This window comes from Heterocephalus glaber, unplaced genomic scaffold (assembly GCF_053883595.1).
Source record: "Heterocephalus glaber isolate CG9 unplaced genomic scaffold, H.glaber_assembly_v1.0 deba00001806, whole genome shotgun sequence".
Classification (NCBI taxonomy): Eukaryota; Metazoa; Chordata; class Mammalia; order Rodentia; family Bathyergidae; genus Heterocephalus; species Heterocephalus glaber.
Window position 1 is genome coordinate 1,429,888 of NW_028258481.1, and position 20,089 is coordinate 1,449,976.

At 46.1% G+C, this 20,089-nt stretch overlaps 1 long non-coding RNA gene across 2 annotated transcripts in view; it reads right to left on the bottom strand.

The window, feature by feature from the left end:
- Nucleotides 1-927: 927 nt before the first annotated feature.
- The window catches only part of LOC110347398 (uncharacterized), a 32,327-nt gene continuing 13,165 nt past the window's right edge, over nucleotides 928-20,089 (bottom strand). Inside the window, exon 3 of one of the 2 annotated variants that reach the window (XR_015448318.1) lies at nucleotides 928-4,008. This is a non-coding gene — a long non-coding RNA (uncharacterized LOC110347398). Of the gene's footprint in view, nucleotides 4,009-12,044; nucleotides 20,082-20,089 lie in introns of those variants that run through there. The other variant, XR_015448319.1, reaches the window with a different exon arrangement.

The following is a 20,089-nucleotide window of genomic DNA, read 5'->3' on the forward strand; positions in this document are numbered from 1 at the left end:
CCCTTGAGAGGTCTGAGGGAAGAGGTAGGATGTATAGTGATAAATGCAGATGGATGAGAAGGTGAGGATGTACTCAGAGGCATCAGAGAGAGGGACCAGGAGTGGAGAGACCAGAGTTCCATCATGGCTGACTAGCACAGGGTTCAGATTCTGACTGTAGCACAAGTAGGAGCGAGCAGACTTCCATGTGGAGTTTTGATATGTGTGTAATTGTTTTACTTTCTTCCTTCTATTTTCTCTTCTTTTTCTTTTTCTCCGTTTATCACATACATTTATCCTCCATGATATTTTGACTTTGGAGAAGAGCCAGAACATGTGTAATGCCACATGCCAGATGGGTGTGTAGGTGGATTAGGACATATTGGAATGCTTTCACGGGCCCAGCGTTTCGTCGGATGGCACTCACCAGCAACATTCACTGTCTTTTGAATCACACCTTACAAAAACATAAAAGAGGACTTCCACCATTGCTTCAGAATGTAGGAAGAATGATGGGATGTGTTCATGGTGAGGAGAAGTATTGTAAGGAGAATTAATGGCAGTATGTTTTCTGCTATCATAAATTATTATTATTATTATTATTATTATTATTATTATTATTATTATTTTGGTACCGGGGATCAAACTCAGGTCCTTGCACTTGGGAGGCAGGCGGCAGAACCACTGAGCTAAATCCCTGGTGCTGTAATAAATTATTTTAAAATTCAAGCACTCACCATATATTTTAATCAATCCTGTGTAGTGAAATTTTTGAAACTTATCAAATATATCAAGCTAAATGTTAATGCATTTTTATGAGCTAAATGGGCACTTCCTCATTTTTATATATCATTTATTGCTAAATCAAGACAATTTATGGAGTTTTTCATCTTCCTAGATGAAAGCTTTGAAGATACTTGTTACATGAATGAGTAGATGGGCCAGGATTTAGCTCAGTGGTTCCGCTGCCTGCCTCGAAAACGCAAGGTCCTGAGTTCAATCCTCAGTACCAAAAAATTAAAAAAAATAAAAACCACATGAATGAGTAGATGTAAAGGAACGAGTCACAAGGTTACACTATCATCCATTCTCTGAATTCCTCTGAGTCACAGACCAAAATGACAGTGATTTATGACCCACTGACAAACGGATTTTAGTATAAATAAGAAACCAGATACCAGTTGATGCGGAAAGAATTATGGGTAACACAAAATAATACTTGAGATCAAAATGACAGAGTAATGATCAGCAGCAAAATACAGACTCTCTGGGACCTTGAATCCAGACACACAGAAAATAACAACTTGGAAAAGAGAAAAAGAAAAGCGTTAGATCTCCAGGAATTGGAAAGAAACTGAACAGTAGAAACTGCAGAGAAGCTGGACTAATGGAGCACAATGCAGAGGAAAGAATGAAGCAAACGGGAGAGCTCACTCTGGCTCCTGGGGAGAGGAACCTATCTCTACAGACACAAGGTAAGCTCCCAAGGTTGGGAGGTCCACAGAGAAAGAGTGGGCTTGGCCAGCAGTGCTAGTCCAGAGTAATGGCCTCAGCTATTGTAAACCGTAATAACAACAGTGTAGGCTTTTACTCTGAAAATTATTCCTTTGGCATTGCAGGCTGGAATTTGAGAAGAAATCTACCACCCAGCATGTTGCCAGAGAGTGTTCAATCAGGGATCATTTCAAGAAGGGGTTGATTACTTGAGACTGAGCCACAGAAAAACTACAAACCAATTTCACTTCAGGGTTCCCAGTGTTACACTCTCACAGTGACTGGGTAAGAGAGTTATGGGAGATAGTCATGGACAAGGAGCAGGTTAGACATAGAGCCCTTGAGTTGTTTAAGCTCAGGTGGGGATGGACACAGGGCCTTACCCTCCATGGTGAGAAGCCAGACGTGGCATACGTAGCTCTCAGAAGTGGCTGGGTCTGAAAGTGCTGACACTAAGTCAAATGGGCTGCTGGACTCTCTCCCTGCTGCCTACATCCAGCACACATCAGAGGTCTGATTGCTTTCCCCACCTACCAGTGTGAGCAAGGACACACCTCAGCTCAGACAGTTGCCATAGCCTGGGCTCAACTAGACAGAGGGGCCTCTGGAGCATGGGGCATCTCACAAACCCACAGACTGTAAAGTTAGGAGGAGACAATTATGGCCTGCTGGATTCTAAAACTGCAGATCCTGGAAAGAAACCACTCAGGCAAATATACAAGAATTTTTTGCATTCATTTCTTTTTTCCATTGGAGTTTGGGTGTTTGAGGTTTTCCCCTTTTTCTTTTTTCCGGTTTCTTTTCTCTTTATCAGTTTGTTTTTTAATTTTTACTCTTCTTTTTTATTTTTTCATGTTCTTTTTTGTTATCTTTATCCAATTCTATTAACTTCCTTTCACTCCTTAGTAGAATAATTTACTTCACTTTCTTTTTCTTCTTCTCATCTTTAATTGCTTAATTTTTCTTTCCACTTAGATTTACAGATTGATGTATTGAATAAATTCAATAAACAGATAATGATACAACAAGTAACAGGCAAATATAAACATTTTGAGGATTTTAGATTTTTTTAAATGTAAATTCTTATTAATTAAAAAGAAAATACTGTTACTTTCCCAAAATATAGAACTGGATTCCAACAAAATAACTTAATAAAATAAGGTGCAGTGTTTAATGAGGCAAAATTCTCACAGAAGGTTGGTATAAGATTACATTATTCTATTATATCTTGGGAGGTGAGGAAGAAGTAGTAGAATTTAAATAACTTAAGTATTCTTTTTAGAACATTTACTATTATAAGGTAATACATAAATTTGATACAATAAGCTATATAGAGAAAATAAACCTACTTGTTGAGTTGTACCACTGAGTTATTCTTTTTTGGGGAGCAGGTACCGAGGATCGGACTCAGGTCCTTGCACTTGCGCAGCAGGCCACAAAACCACTGAGCTGAATCCCCGGCTTTACCATTAACTTTTAATTAATTAAATGTTTATAAAGATATTCCTAATTCACAGTTTTAAAAGCAGAAAATTAAAATATCAGATCATACATAGTCATTTGAACAAAGTAGAAGTCAATATATTTTCCGTATCCTATGAGAAGAGTAATACCAGACATCCTGATGTGTGCACAGCTGAGCAGGAGACAGGAGGCTTTGGCTGTACCTATTGAGATGGTGATTTAATTTTTATTTTGGCTATATTTCTCTCTGATCATTTATGTGTCTAAACATACCAAACATCGTCATTCTTAATAAACACCCCTCTGACTACATTAGCATCGGCATCTCCTTTGGATCTCTTTGAAAGTTTTCTGTCATTTCTCATTAACATGTTTAAGTCGTCGTAGTTCCTTCCTATTTAGGGTCCCGATGATGGGGTAGTAACTTGAGGCTGAGGTAGCATCACTGCCTCTGAGTGCATTGTCTCCCTCTTCTCAGCTGCTGACGCATAGGATACCTCTGTGATCTCCTCCATCCCCTTCACTTGAGGTGACGTCTTATACAATGGCCTTTCCGACTCCTTCATTTTTATCAGTATTTCTCCTGACTCAAGCTGAAGGTATTAAAAAGGAATGATTTGGGCCGGGGATTTAGCTCATTTTATTCCAAGGTCAAATGCACAGCAGTGGACAAGGCAGGCAAGTTTGTCCTATAGCCTTGGTTTACAACTGCTGTGTCGGGTGCGGTGGCCATGTGTGAACTCTGTAGACTCTTGACTCCTGTGAACTAAGACTCCTTCACCACATGTGTATCTCCAACAGAGGCCTCACTGTGCCTTCCACCATGAAGACTCACAGGAATTTCTCAGGGTTATATAGTATATCACACTGTATTGCTAAGCATTCTGTCCACATTGTGCTTGGTGAATTCTGTGTAACCATGACCTTTGACACTATATTCATCTTCCTCAAATCCTGGACAGTGATCACTTTGTTGGGTGGTATCCTGATAACAGAGATGCCAATGGGCTGGGGATTTAGCTCAGTGGTTCCAGTGCCTGTCTCGCAAGCACAAGGTCCCGAGTTTGATCCCTGGTAACAAAAAAAAAAAGAAAGATGCCAAAATAAAATGATTTGTAGTCCACAATTTTACCTTTAACTTACAGACAGAACTGTCAGGGCCAACAAGGCCACAATATTCATAACCTTGAGACAGCTCAATGTCTTTAGTTTACATAATGTAACTAAGAAGCCAAATTAATCCAAAAGCTATTGTACTGTTTCCAGAGAAAGAGACTGAAGTGGACCGAGTGATATTAACCTGTTTAACAAATTAACAAATGAACACCTGCCACAAATAAGCATAATGTTGGATGTTTTGGTGACTGCAAAGTTGAATCACTAAGTCCTCTGCTTGAAGTTCTGATTCATAGGGAGTGTGCACAAGTAGATATAATCCCTTTAGTCTCTGCCACCGGTTGAAAGAAGTTCTGATTTAGATGCCACTATGGAAGGACACAGATGCCCTCAGGGGACGTGGAATCAGAAACCAGGACTTGCAGCACTGTGAAGCCTAAGTCAGGGGATCACAAGCTGAACCCAATCCGGGCAACTTAGAGAACCAGCAAGGCCTTGTCTCAAGGCGAAGGATGAAAGAAGGACGGGGTATAGCTCCGCGCCAAGGTCATGGGTATCATAACCAGTCCCAAACAAAAGGCTTGTCACTTTCCGGGTCACTCCTGACACTGTTGGAAACCATCCTTCAGTAATTAGAAAAACGAGGGGGCCGGGGATGTCGCTCAGGCTTGCTGTCCTGAGTCTGATCCCCAGTTCTGGGGGAAAAAAAGAGTGAGAAAAACTGGGACTAGAGCCACTTTCTGAGCTAAATGTTAGTCCAGCACCAGGAAGCCAGGTCTAAACACAGCGGAAAAAGGGAACCAGGTAACAGCACATACACAGCCGTCTCCTAACGTGCGCTCAGCCGTCTCCCCCAAGCCCTGGCCCCTCAGCCCCGGTTACCGTGTCACTGACTACTTGGACTCGGCTTCCCCCACCCTCGGGTGTGGACACCGTGGAAGTTCGAAACTTCCACGGCCGGCTGGAGGGGCCAGGTCAAGGCATTCGTTAGCAGCCGTCACACCCCAGACCAAGCTCTCCATCCCACTGAGCACCCCCAGCCCCCAACCCTCAACCGAGCCCCCTCGGTGTCCTGAGCTTTTCTTACTTGCCTGCTCTTACTTTGGAGTGGATTTCATCTTTTCTCTTTCAAATAAATCATTGATCCTGCTGCTACCCTTACGGGTCCTTATTTTTTGTTTAGGATATCGAGAGCCCGCACAAGACCCCCAACCTGGTAATATCTACTTGGCAAACCCAGCCAGGAAGTATGGCCCCTTTGGGGGAAACATTTCTTCATATTTTTCTCTTTTCTTCCCATTTATTTGGCCCTTGTGTCTTTGGTCACTCATTACAGGCATGGGCTGGACAGGGAAGAGCCATTAGGGCGTCTGCCCCTTGAAGAAGGCTGTGAGGCGTTGCCCACTCTGTGACAGACCTTTGTCGGCTCTACCCAGCACAGTGCAACTTCCACACTTCTGCCCTCATCTTGCCGTGTGTGTGACCTAGTGCTGAACAAGGCTTTTCCCTGCCTACCCGTGACTCATTGGTTGGAACTAGTTCAGGCAGGTTGAAGACCTAGACTGGGGGCCTGAACCTACTGCTTTTATTTTCCACCTTCAACGAAGTTCTGTCTTGCCTTGTCCCTTCTCCCCTTTCCTGGGTTGCCAGTTTCAATGTAGGGAAGTATGCAGATTTTTAAGTTTGTGTTTCTACAGTGGGGCCCTCGTTTTCTCTCAGTTACCCTCCCCTTTGGTCCTCCAGTTCTGAGGCAGTTCAGACACGGTCCACCTCCGAGGCCCAGCTCTGACACAGGGCATATCCGCTAACAGGCAAGCTGCCCTGGGGATCAGCCCTCACCCTGATGCCTTTCTGAAGTGCCTTTCTTTTTTGATCTCTTATATCATGTCTTTGGGGTAAAAGCCACTGTCTAAATTGTTTAGCATTCTGGGGCCGGGGGTTTAGCTCAGTGGTGTGCTGCCTGCCTCGAATGCACAAGGTCCTGAGTTCGATCCCTGGTACTAAAAAAAAAAATTTCTTAGCATTCTGCATTCAAGGTGTTCACTATGGAGCATATGGTCTTAGACAGGGCCATAAATCCTGGAAAACTACAAGAAAAATTAACAAAATAATTTATCATTGGGATAAACGGGAGGAATGCTGTTTCTCAACTGGACGGGTGAAACCAGTAGGTGACTCCATCCTGCTCTTTCAGGAATCACAGCGGGCCACAGGCTTTGGGGAGTTCTGAGGAGTAAAAGGTCCAGTGCCACTTACTTGAACAGAGACCTCTGGGAGGAAACGAGTCTCTCGGAGGGAGGCCTTATGGCTCAACTTACGGCTCTCTGTTCTGCAGCAATACCTCCAGAAAGGCCCCAAGGCCTAGTCAATTCTCTTTCTGCACACGTTTCATGCATCACCACGGAATTAAACTGTAACCCTGTGCCACACCTGGACATCTCCTGACACAATCAGGGAAAGGCTCCAGACCCCCTTTCCAGTCAGGCCCTCGTGACCTCGTCAGAGGAGCTCCCACCCGCAAAAGAGCTCCCAAGATGCCTTTGTAAATCCTCGCCTCCTAACCCTAAGCTGAGGTCGCTAACCCTCCTTCTGGCTTTGCTAAGACCCCAACTCCTCTCCAGCTGTTTCCCTCTATATCTTAGGACTCTGCCTAATGTAAAATGACAAGAGCATTGCAAGAGATCTATTTTGATTCACATAGAAATAAAAAGGGCTAACTGGTTGTACCCAGGGAGAACTCTATGTGAGCAGTCTATTTATGTTTATAAAACTAAAACTAAAGAAGAAGAATTATAATCCAACTTGGCCAATGAAATGGTTGAAGAAAAAAGGGAGGCTCTGCCTTGGAGCCCATTTTCTGGGACTAGATATGCTGTCTGTGCTAAATGTTAGACCAGGACCAGGGAAGAAGCAACCAGGTAACATAGCTTGTACCCAGAAAGTCCTAGGCACCCACCCAGTGGCTTTCTGCAACCCTTGGCTGACCTGAACCTAATCACTGTGGTGCTGAGTGTGCAGATTTGAGCCCCTTCCTCATGGCTTTGGCTCCCATGACAGTTCCTCAACCCAGTGAACCTGAAACCCACACCAAACGCTGAGACTTGAACCCTCAGCACCAAGCCCCTTCCATATCAGGAGCTCTCCTAGCCAGTGCGGTCTCACTCTGTGGAGTGTACTTTGTCTGTTCTCTGTCAAATAAGTCACGGATCCTGCTGCTACTCTTGGGTGCTTTGCTCAATACTTCCTTTAGGACATCAAGATCCTGGAGAAGACCCCTAGCCCAGAACACGAGCAGTGTTTCTCTCTTGACAAATGCTAACAGCTGTGTCCTCAGATTCTTTCCTCGTTGAGCGGGTGCTGGAAATGTAGGGTAACAGGATGATGAAACGCAAGACAGAAGCTGAGACTCTACTAAGGGTTGGCCCTGGTGGACAACAAAATGGAGAGGAAAGATATGGTTTTATTAGTATTTTCATGAAGGTGAAGGGAATAAGGGCTGAAGGACAAAGCTGGAGAGGAAGTAACCATGCTGATATGGAGGGAAATGAGATGGACTGGATGCCTCAGTTTAAAGGGATCATCTGAACATGGCATAGCACTCAGCATGTTGATAGCCACGTTTTTATTTCCCCCTACAACATTCATAAAAGGAAACTCTTGTCTCCCTTTGTTTAGATGTAGGAAATGTAAATGGCTCTTCCAAGCTCATCTAGTCCATATAACACAGAGAAGAAAAGTTATATCTAGACCCCAAATCTCCACTGTCAGTGATTGGCCCTTGTCACTTTGCCATACTGAACTTGAGGAAGACGGGGATAGGCAAATGGTGATGTCCTCCGCCGGGGCCTGCCTGGGACCATAGAAAGCAGGGCTGGTTTTCTCTGTACACCAAACTAGACAACTGTTTACCTTGGAATAATCTTTACTTTAGTTTTACCACAAATCCATCAAGCTTGGGGTTTCTATATGGAGAAACAAATAGCAAAAGGAGATTTAGAGGCAGGGGTATGTACTTAGAAACTCACGCCCATTGCCACAAGCTGAAGAACATTCAAGATAAGCAGTCACAGCATCTGACCACCAGGAAGACCAACAAACACCACCACCTGAGACTGCCTTAAGAACAGTGACACGGTGGTTTTGCCATTCAATCCAATGGTATTCAAATGACAATAACGTGTCCTTATAACTAAGCGTAAGTAATAAGTTAGGCAAATAAGAACTAGTGATGTGTGTAGAAATTGAGCCATTTTTTAAAGCGCGTTTATTAACATTTAGCCTAAGTAAATTCTATCCTGACAGAGTCACTAAGCCCTTGTGATGGTTTACTTTGGGATCAAGGTGATTGCTTTTACCTGACTGCTTCCCTCCTTGTCTAAACTTTCACAATTGATATTTACTGTTAGACACTGTGTCAGTACTCTTCTTGAATTAATCTCTTAAATATGTAGATAGACATTCGTATTGTCACCTTCAGTTTGCAGTGAGCAAAAGATCCTGTGAGGTGAGGCCCGCTGAGGACGCCACGGTGGGAAAGGGCTGGGTTGAGCCTGAACCCAGTAGTGAGCACTGGAAGTCAGCTGCGGCCTGCCCCCGGCCGTGAACACAGGGTGACCTGAGATGTCATCAGCACCACACAGCCCAGGGCAGGCGTGCAAGTGCCCTCGTAGGCCTGTGCACCACCACACTCGGCTTCTATTTCTCATTTTTAAGTGACATCCTTGCTGCTTTCCTTAGCAGCTGCTACATTTTATGTTTCCAGTAACAATGCACACACTTTCTTCGTCTCCATAGTGTAGCTACATATGCAGTTTTATTTTGTATACTAACCATGCAAATAGGTGTAAAAGGATCTGTGAGTTAGGACCTGAAATTCAGCAAAGAAGCACCGAGGCAAAGACTCTAGAAATGTCACGCCAACCTACAGCACGCCTGACGACACGGATTATGCCCAGAACATGCTGTAAGCAGCGCAGGCTGCAGAGTCAAATCTCTCGACTAGCACACCCTAAGAAGCGAGTCTGACTGAAGCTCCATGACTCACAGAAGCAGCTCCCGAGCACCGCAGTAGCACGTAGGTCAGCATGACCTCCCGCTGACGGCCACGGCCAAGACCAGAGTGCTGGCCTGTGAGCCTGTGGGGCTGATACAAGATGACTTCTGCAGCGAGGTTGGAGGACTCACACCCAAACTCCACTCCCGCAATCAGCGCCTGAAGAGCTTGAAGGACAGTGCTCTAATCTCAACCATGTATTTTGTCTATCTTCCGATTTGAAAATGCTTTGACTTCTCTTTAAAGCCTCACCTGCATTGGTTTCCACGGAGATGTCACATACTGCACATCTCCACACGGACTTCACCTTTACCCTGACTGAATGATAAAGTTCGGTGGAAGAGATGGGCCAGGACCTTTTGCCAAAGGAGCATGGGCCATCCCAGTTCACACTTTCTTTTGTCTTAAGTTTTTCTTCAACCTTGCGTTGCACACTGGGCAGCTGGGGACTAGAGACTTGGTGTAGAGTCTCTGGCAATTCGCACCCAACATGGGGCTTAACCCACAAGCAACCACCTGCTCAGTGAAGTTACTCAGAATAAAAGGAATAAACAGAAATCGACGATCAAAGAGCTCGGGTCGTCACAGGGCATTGCAGCATAAACCCAGAAAAGAGGTAAGTGCTTCAGATGCAAGTAATTAACTGGGACGAAAGAGAGAGAGAGAGCGGGAGAGAGAGAGAGGGAGAGAGAGAGAGAGGGAGAGAGAGAGAAAGAAAGAGAGGGAGAGAGAGAGAGAGAGAGAAAGAGAGAAAGAAAGAAAGAAAGAAAGAAAGAAAGAAAGAAAGAAAGAAAGAAAGAAAGAAAGAAAGAAAGAAAGAAAGAAAAAGAAAGACAGAAAGAGAAAGAAAGAAAGAGAAAGATATGGGCAGCCTCAGACGAGGAGCAAAGTCACATCTGTTTGCTCCATGCTCTTTTTAAATAAGCAAATTATACTGTGTCAGTCCGCAGCACTGAAAAATGCCAAAAGACGTTCAGAAAGGTTTGGCAGCCTGTGGGAGGAAACCTCCGCGCTGCTCAACAGAGAGGACAAACTATTTCCCCAGAGACCCTAAGGACTTGGCTCTGGCGCGCTCCACTCTGGCCCTTTACAAGCCAGCTGGCACCTTCTAAAACGGCCTCAGATTCGCTGCGGGGAACTCGCTCCTCACGGAAAAGTGCCCTCCTCAGCGGAGGCATCGAGGGCCCTGCCTGCCCTGCGGAGGAACGCGCTCCTCCCCTGCCACTCCCACTCCTGTAGTCAATCTCTGACTTCAGTCACACAAATGAGTCACTTTCCCTTTCGAATTCCACTGAAATAAATGAAGTTAAAAAGTGCATCACCCACAAGAGCAAAGAGAGGGAAGGAGGACAGTGGGCGGTGGCGGGCTCGCCTCCGAAGGGAGCACGGCGAAGAATCCTGCGCGCTCAGGGCTGCTCTCTCTCCTCGCTCGTTTTTCATGGCACAGGGTCTCACACTTCCCACCTGGCTAGGCTGGCGTCACTGTCCCTTTCGCTCACCGTGCCCCCACTGAAGCTCTTTTAGAGGGACTGTTCTGATGGACCCTGCCTCCTGTCGGAACCCGACTGGGACAAGGTACCTCTGCAGTGACAGGAACAAAGTCATCCTGCACATTCTGATTTACAGCGTGCCTTTGAAAGTCAATCGTACTCCACTCTAGAAATCTCCCAATGCCAGTAAATATAATTGCATCTCCTCGTTATTTTTATTTGATAAGATTTTAGTAGGATTTCACTGAACCCCACAGATATCAATTGAACACCTACTAGGAACTGGATATATTCCTGCCCGTATGTGCGATCCAGCCCTATGTGGGCTTTAAGGCAAATGTGGAGATAACTGAAAGGGAAATAGGAGGCATCATAAAAGAGCTCCCGGCCAAGAACCATGGGATTCAAAGGAGAGAAAGTAGGGGCCATCAGGGGAGGCGGCAGAGTCTGGAAACCCGGGGTGGAGGAGACAGACCAGGGGGCACAGAGGCCGCTGCTAGAGCCAAGGCCCTGTGGTTTGAGGCGTGAGGCACTGTAGCCGGGCAGGGTGAAACACTCCTCTGCTGTGTTTTCCTGACTCCTCACAGCAGTTTTTGGAATTAATGTCAGTGTTCTTCCCTGCCCTCTCGATTATGATCTCCAGTGAGCAGGAATTGCCCCTCATGCCCTTTTGCTCACCCCTGGCTGCGTAGGCCAGGGTGCCAAGGACACGTGGGTGGAGTGAATCCGGATGGGCAGGCCGCAGCAGGAGTGGAAGCCACGGTGGTGTGCAGGGATAGGCGAGTGCGGTGAGAAGCAGGGTCCAGCTCCTAGGTCCGTGCCCTGTTTCCGGGAACTCCAGTCCTTTTAGGCTTACACAGAATCATCTATAGGATCACATTTTTGGGGGGTCGCTACCTCCTGCGAGGCTGGGTCCCCTCTCCTGTGGATCCCTTCTGAGTGTGGGTTAGAGTCGAAAGCCCACCACTCCCTCCTATGGGAACAATTCAGGAGGAAACTCGGGTGTTTCCTGGGGTCCCAGCTGCAAATGGCTCCAAAACGGGCAACGTGAAAACTTCAGAGAGCCCCTCCTTCCCCGACACAACTTCTCCCCGCAACCCAAGACCGGCCAGAGTGCCGACTTCTGTCCCAAACACCTCTTTCTCCTCATCCGCGACGTCTTTGCTATTTCGTCTGCTTGGTGGCTCAGGATACTGAGACAGGCAACAGCTGAGTCTGGGGTGCCTGTGCCACCCTGTGTCTGTGTGGCAGCAGCTACCGGGACGCAGGGGCGGGCGGGCCTGGGCGGGAGCTTGCACCTGCCCAGGACACAGCCCCCCACGCACTAGCTGCCCCTGTGCCTTTGCACCGTTAGAATTACCTGCTCGCTCGGCCTTGGTGTCTTCACCTGTAAAATGGAGCTGGTAATGTTCCAGAAATCTCGGAAAGAAATACATGAAGACACAGAATTCGGGTAAAATAATAAAATTTCTTCTCGTGAGCAGGCAAGAACGCCAGAAACAGATCTGGTTAGTATCTGCTGCCCTTTGTTCAGTGTTTCTCTTTTTACATCCTTTTTAGCCATTATCTCATCCCTAGTGGTCTTTGATGTATAAATATAATTCCAGTTCCTATTTACAAGTCACAGACACAAGATAGGCCATATACATTGTAAATTCACCCTGGCATGGTAACTTTGTTAGGTTAATGAAGTTACAGGTTAGAGTCAGATAACCCGCACATTAAACAAGGAGTTATGGGAAAAGCAAATCTTAAAAGAACACATTACTTATTTTGCTTCTACAACTACCTTAATATTCAATCTATTAAGTTATCTAAAACTTTTCCCTACCATTCCTCCCTCTGTTTACTTCTGGATAATTCGTCTATCCATTACAAGTTCTATCCAGTTTATCTACATTTTTAACACTAGTATTTGGTAGTCTTGAGCTGCAGCATTGTGCTACTGTATAAATTTTGAAATCCATTGGATGACACAAGGACCAAATATTAATAGTAATATTATAACAAGAAGGGGACTCAGAAGAGGTCCTATCCAAGTTTTTTTTCATCCTGCCCAAGTAAAATTAATCCCATAGGACAGCTCTCCTGTACCACATTTCCCGAGAGCCTTGATCTGATCTTGTAGTTTGCCTAGTGATTCTTGTACTACACCAGATTTATTAGCATATTAACAACTCTTTTCACCAAGAAGTAAGCAAGTCCCTTCTTTCTGGGCTGTGAGCAAATCGAGAGCATACCTATTCTGTAATGACATTGGCCAGTGAATCTAGTTGGGTTTCTAAAGCCTGAAGTGCGTCTCGAATTTCCTCAAGATCTTTTTAAATTTCTTGTCCTAATGAAATATATTACTCCTTGTAGCCAAATAAGATCCCATGGGGCTGGCATATACATAGATATAGGATTACACTGACCTTGTTTACAATTGTTACAGTTACCAGTGGCTCGTCCAACAAGGGAGCCATTGATCCAAACTTGGGTTTTCTCTTTGCAATATAATTTTTCATTAGAATAGCCCCCCACAGTCAGAAGCTACCCCAGGTCCCCCGTAATGTTTTTATCAAAGACTATTGTAAACGGATAGCCTTCCGGTTCCCATTTTACCATTTTAAAAGTCACATAGTGTTCATCAAACTTTTCATAACTAGGCCTAAACACCCATAATTCAAAAACAAGGAAGCTTAAGGCAGTGGTGATCGCACAACACAATAACCCATGTCGGCCTTGTTGGGGCTCCCATCCTTCAGCCGTGCGTTGCCTCACCAGCCTCCGGAGTGGTGAGGGGAGGGCTTTGAGTGCGGTGTCTTTCTCGGCTTTCAGCATCAGCTTTGTTGTTACCTTGTGCAATGAAGTCTTTGCCTTTCTGATGTCCTGAACAATGTATTACTGTGACTTTGCTAGGTTCCCACACTGCCTCTAGCATCTGTATAATTTCCTGTTTATTTTTAATTAGCTTCCCTTCTGCCATGAGAAGACCTTGCTCTCGGCAAATCATGCCAATGATGTGTAATGTAGCAAATGCGTAGCGAAAGTCCGTATATATTTTACCTTTTTACCCTTTGCCCATCGGCGTGCCTGTATGAGTGCCCAGACCTTATCACACTGTGCCAACTAAGGAAGGGGCCCTGGCTAGGACCACCTCATCCTTTGTGGTTACCGCATATCCAGCATGATGAACCCCATCTTCCATGAAGCTGCTGCCATCCGTGAGCAGAACGAGGTCAGCATCGGACAAGGGTGTCATCTGTAGGTCAGGGAGGCTGGAAAAGAGCTCATGGGTGACACTCAAGCAGTCATGGTTGGGAGGGCCTGTCACCATGGGCAAGAGGGTAGCAGGATTTAAAGATTTTATAGGAATAAACCGTAAGCGGGGGTTCTCACAGAGAAGGGCTTGGTACTGAGTAACCTGATTATTTGAGAGCCAACGATGCTCCCTTGTGTTCAGCAGTTCTAGGACCACGTGTGGAACCTGCACAGTTAGTTCCTGACCTAAAGTCAGCTTGTCTGCTTCTTGGATCGGCAGAACTGAAGCTGCTAAGGCCCAAAGACAAGGAGGCCATCCTTTTGCTACTGGATCTAAATTCTTAGACAAATATGCCACCAGTTGATTCCATGGGCCTACTTCTTGGGTCAACACACACGGTTCTTCTCAGTCACATAAAGAACAAAAGGCCGCTTTACATCCAGCATGCCTAGAGCAGGGGCAGCTGCTAAGGTCAGTTGTAGTCGCCTAAAAGCCTTTTTTTTTCTATAGCCCAAAGTTAATGATTTTTTTTCCTTTAGAGCTTCATAAAGAGGTTTAGTGGTCTATGCAAAACCAGGAATCGAAATTCTACAGAAGCCTGTCGCCCCAAGGAACTCCCTCAGCTGTCTCTCATCTCGTTCATCTTTCCTCTTCGCCCGTTCCTTCTCTCTCACTGACTCTGTTTTCACAGACACTTTTTTAGCCAATTGTAGCAACTGTTATAGTCATACCCTCCCAAGTTCCTTGTTCTTGAATTTTCTTCTAATATCTTGAGCTGACTGGGTCACAAAGTCATATTGATTAACTGATGGTTATCAGGAACAGCAGGATCAAAAGGTGTATACATTCTGCTAACTTTACAGAGCTACTCATAAAATCTCTCAGGGCTCTCATTGGGCTCCTGCTGTGTTTCTAGTACTTTAATCATATTTGTAGGTGGTTTACTGGAGGCTCGTATCCCTGCCAGGAGGGCTGTCTCATAATTGCTTAAGCTGTCCTGGCCTCCTGGGGTGTTGGGGTTCCAATTGGGCTGCTCATTCACTGGAAATTGCTGTTCATGCCAAGCGCCTGGATTTTGTGTGCCTGCCGGCATTCTAGGAGCATTGATCTTTTTAATTTCTCCTAAAACTCTCTGCATTTTTAGAGGTTAACAAAGTTTTACAAAGTTCTTTACAGTCCTCCCAATTAGGACAATGGGTAGCAAAGATGGAATCAAATAACTGAAGCATTTTGGAGGGGTCTTGGCAGAGAATAAATGACTTTCCTTTTCTGTGGACCGAGCCTCCTTTGTCTTTTTTTTAAGTCAAATCCCAAATACCGCACCTCACCTTGGTCTGACATTTTTGTACCTTTTTCCAACAGTCTTTTTTCTAACTCACTATAAAGGAGGAGGTCATATTGTAACCTGTTGGCTCTTAAACCCTTTGAAGATGACCAATGTACACATATTATAGTAACATATTTAGAATTTAACCCTTTGATGACAACCAATGTAAACATATTTAAACTTTTTATAACAAACTTGAAACCAACAAACAAACATACATATTTTTTGATAAATCACTTTCCCGCATCTTTTAACATACCTAGGCCTTCTGGCCTTGTATATTTTTTTATCTTTTTAACAAGACAAACATACAAAAATTTTTATGTCAAAATTGTATCTCTTTTACTTACAGCTTTTAAATATATATTTTTTATCTCACTATAGACCTTTTATCACAAACTTGTCTTTAGCTGTTAAAATTTTAAAGTGTCCCTTTTTTGTTCTCAGATTGTTACACTTTAAATTTGGTTGGCTGCCAATAGAATGGTAGTAACCTTGAGGGTTTTTTATCAACAAAGTACAGAAAAGAGCAAGTTAACCTTATAATTACAGTTGAAGAGTTTGCAATGTACAAGAAATACTTTAAGCACACCAATTAAACGTCAACTCAAACTGAAACACAGATACATTTATCAATTAACTAAAATTTCTAACTTTTCAAACTGAAACATAGATACATTTACCAATTAGCTAAAATTTGTAACCCTTGTAAAATTTTTTACTTTCTCTGGCTTTGTTTTATGTCCTTCAGAGCTTTTTTAGCTGTTTTTAATCCATTCCTTATTTTCTCTTTCTAATTTTTTTTTAATTTGAGCGTAAGCCCTATTCCATCCTCTCTGAGTCTGACCACAGCACGGTGCTCTGAAGCCAAGCAGTTTTCACGCTTTTGTCCCCACCTCCTCCAAACCTGTGAATTTAGGAACTCAAAAGGAGGGGGAAAGTCTAAATTCTCTCCCAGATCTGAAAGGACCAGTTACTTTTCAGCATGGTCCCCTTTCTGACGGAGGACCAGGATGTTGCTTTTCACTTCCGGGCCGCACATATGAAGCCAAGGAGGCATTCTGTGGCACAATGTGAGCCCTAAATCAACATAGGGAAATTGATCTGGATGTTCCCGTCCAGGGGTGGTGACTGTTAGCCAGACGGACCAGGCGAGACCCTCACCTAGGGATCTCCCTATTGGCCAAGCTGGGCAAAGCTCGGGCCATTCTACCTCACAAAAGGCTCTAAGTTTGGGGGTTTCATCTTAATACCATAATTTCCAATAAACCCTTCTTAAAATTCCTAAGCATGCATTCCAAAACTGTAGGACGAGATGGTTCTGTCCCCACGACCGGCACCTCAGAGTGTAGGTGTGTGTATGGGTGCCCTTGTACGGAGACCCAAGACAGACAAAGGTGGGGATCACTCGCTCACCTGCCTGGCTGCGGGCTTCTCGGCCATTGTGAGGTCCCTTCAGGCTAAGGCGGGCTGTCGCCACACACAAATTCTATGACTCGGGGAGGACTCTAAGCGCAAGCGCTTCCTCCCTGTCTTGTTCCACAGCTCGTTCCACACACTCTCCTGTCCAGAACTCTTTCACTCACACATTTATACAGAAGTTATCACATTCCCTCCCGGTGACCCCTAACCGTAACCAAAACAAATGAAAGAAGCTACCTCCCCAAATGGCAAAGCACAAGGGGTGATCAGGCCCCTGCGCTGTATTTGCCCAAACTTACAGAATACAAATTCACAAGGCAAAACCGGAAGTTAACCACTAGGGGGTTTCCCGGGGTTTCTCACCCGGCAAAGGAAAGAGACAGAGGAGACACCAAGAGCAGCAGTCCTCCTTCTGTGGTCTCCTTCTCGGGTTCGGGCGATCCTCCGCCGGTGAGCGGGTCTCTGTGTCCTGTTGGGGAGCCTAGGAAATTAGTCCCAGGGGCGCGCCTTTTCTCTCCAGGAGATAGAGAGCCGCTCCCTCCGGTGGGGTTCGGGCCGATGCCCAAAAGGGCTATTTCATTCCCGATTCCCAGTCAGGGAACCAAAGGTTGCAGAAATCTTGGAAAGAAATACACAGAGACACAGAATTCGGGTAAAATAATAAAATTTCTTCTCATGAGCAGGAAGGAACACCAGAAACAGGTCTGGTTTGTATCCACACCCTCTTTGTTCAGCGTTTCCCTTTTTATATCCTTTTTAGCCATTATCTCATCCCTAGTGGTCTTTGATGTGTAAATACAATTCCAGTTCCCATTTACAAGTCACAGACACAAGATAGGCACATATACATTGTAAATTCACCCTGGCACGGTAACTTTGTTAGGTTAATGAAGTTACTGCTTAAAGAGTCAGATAACCTGCACCTTAAACAAGGAGTTATGGGAAAAGCAAATCTTAAAAGAACACATTATTTTGCTTCTACAACTACCTTAATATTCAGTCTATTAAGTTATCTAAAACTTTTCCCTTTCAGTAACACCCACCTGCCCTCAGAGCCAAGAGAAAAGGCAAGTGGAAGTGTGTAGTATGACGCTTGACATAATATTTTATTCTTCCCTTCCACCCTCTGTCCTCTATCATTTTGTTGTGTGTGTACTGGGAATCAAACTCGGGACCTTGTGCTTGCGAGGCAGGTGGCGGCACCACTGAGCTAAATCCCCGGCCCTGTCCTACTCCTTCAGATGTGTCCAGCAGACATCTAACCCGGAGAGGGGCAGCTGGGGAGGAGTCCAGTTTATCTGGCTTTCAAAGCAGTTCATCAGCCTCTTCACCTCTTGAGGGAAACTTTAATCAGTTTGCAGGTCTGGCTTCCATTTCTGACCAGTGGCTCTGTTGGCTCCCGAGCCACACATGGTGTGGCCCAGAGCTGAATGGCCTCCCTGAGCCGAGCCCGTGACTGGCTGCCCACGGCAGGGATTTTATGGAGCCCAGGGCGTCCCCTTATGACAGACTTGTCCACAGCCAGGGGAACCTACTGGCTATGGAAAAGCCAGATTCTAAACACTGTTTGCTCCTGAATAATTTCTAATCCGTTTCTCAGGTCAAACCATTAACTCAATAGAAAGTACTTTGCAGATACTATGAATTAGGGTCTCACAAAAGGCCTTTGCACTCCATATGATTCTCTCCATTGGGCACGTGAGAAAACTTAGTCACAGAAATGGAAAGATCTGCTCAAAACCATGCCAAGGGCAGAGGCAGGACAGGGTGGGAGCTCAGAGTTCCTGGCTCCTCAGCTGGTGAGCAGTTTGCAGAATATGCAGGACTGGGCTCCCGACCCCCAGCACCGGCAGTGCCACCAGCTTCTGCTGACGACCTGGCACTCAGTTCAGTAAGCCTGACTAAGGCCCCCAGTTCCTGAGACCCATGCCACGAGGGGAAAGGCTCCATTTTGAACAGGCAACCTGGACACGTGCCCAGCAACCGCCTGCAGCGTGTCCTCACCAGCTGCATAGCCTTGTCCCGCTTCTAGATCCCAGGAAAGCAAAAGCAGAGTGAGAAGTTACTGGGATTTGGCTTTTCTCTGTGTGACCATCCTAGGACAGGTGACCAGGCGAGAGGAGCAGCATTTACTGGTCTCTGGCTGCCCTGCATCTGAGCCCACTTCTTACATGTGGCTTCAACACTCACCAAGAAACAAAAAGTTTGGCTGGGGCCTCCTAGGCCCCTGGTGATGGGGTGCGGGCACTGGGCCTGAGCTCAGCCAGCCAGAAGCCCCTGCCCGGGCCTACGGGTGTGGAGTGACTGACAAGAAGCAATGCAGGGACAGGGTGGCGCTGTAAACCTGGGAGGCCCAGGCGCTGCTAGCTGAGGTGCTGGGCCACTGGTTGTCCTGTGAGTTGGGGTCTCGGGGAGGCTTTCGTCCCCAGACTGCTGCTGCGTGACCTGCTGCTGCAATGTGCTGTCCCTCCTGCTCAGTTCCAGAAACTTCTGGCTTGATCCATGAGTTCCAGCTGTCCTTTCACCCCGTTCCTTTCCTGGTGACATTTGTGAGTGTCATCGGCCTGTGTCTTGGTAGGAGTCGGCTGGCGTGAGCGAGGCGTGTCTTTCCGCTTTGCTGTCATCTGCTATTGAGAAGTACATTCCTAGAGCTCAGATGTGACTATTGATGACACAGAGGTGACAATACCCCTAGACCAGAAGGCTGGCGTGGCCAGGAGCTGGTGGAGAAGGCCATCGCATCACTTGGCACCACCCAAACCCGCTTCAGCAGTGCCGGTCAGCATGGCCGGATGTGCGCTGTGGCCCACACGCCGTCATCGCCGTGCCCAGCACCACTGTGAGCCTCGGTCACGTTCTCATCGCTGAGACAAAATACCCAGCACCCGCAGCTTCGAGGAAGAGGGGCTCCTTCTGCCTCATGGTTTCAGCCCATGGTCGCCGGCCCCAAGGCAGAGATGGCATGGCGGAGGGGAGCTGCTCATCCAAGGCAGCCAGGAAGCAGTGAGGCTGAGGGCGAGCCCTCCCGCTCTGAGTCCACCCGATGACTACCGCGGCCTCAGTGCACTCTGCCCTCATTTCCTTACCGTCACAAGCTACTTCCAAATCTTTGTACCCCACACAAGGACCAGGGAACCCATGCCCAGACCCACAACCCGTGGAAATGTCTTAGGGGCCCAACCGAGAGTTGAGACTCCTTTGGTGAGCTGTTATTTCCTTTTCTGTCTTTTCTTTTGCATTTCCTTATCCTTAGTCACTTGTGGCAGGCATAGGTCAGACAGTTGAGCTGTTAGGGCGTCCGCCACTTGAGGACCCCCACGGAGGACAACCCAGTCACCTGCCAGAGCTTCCCCAGGCGCCACTGGGCACGTGTCCATCCCCACGCGTCATGTGGGCCTGTGTTCTGTTTGTGTGGCCTTCCTCTTCTTTTCCATAAACTCATAGACCTCTGCGTCTTAGGGACTCCTTTTTGACAGCTAGTCTCCTGAGCCCCTAGAAAA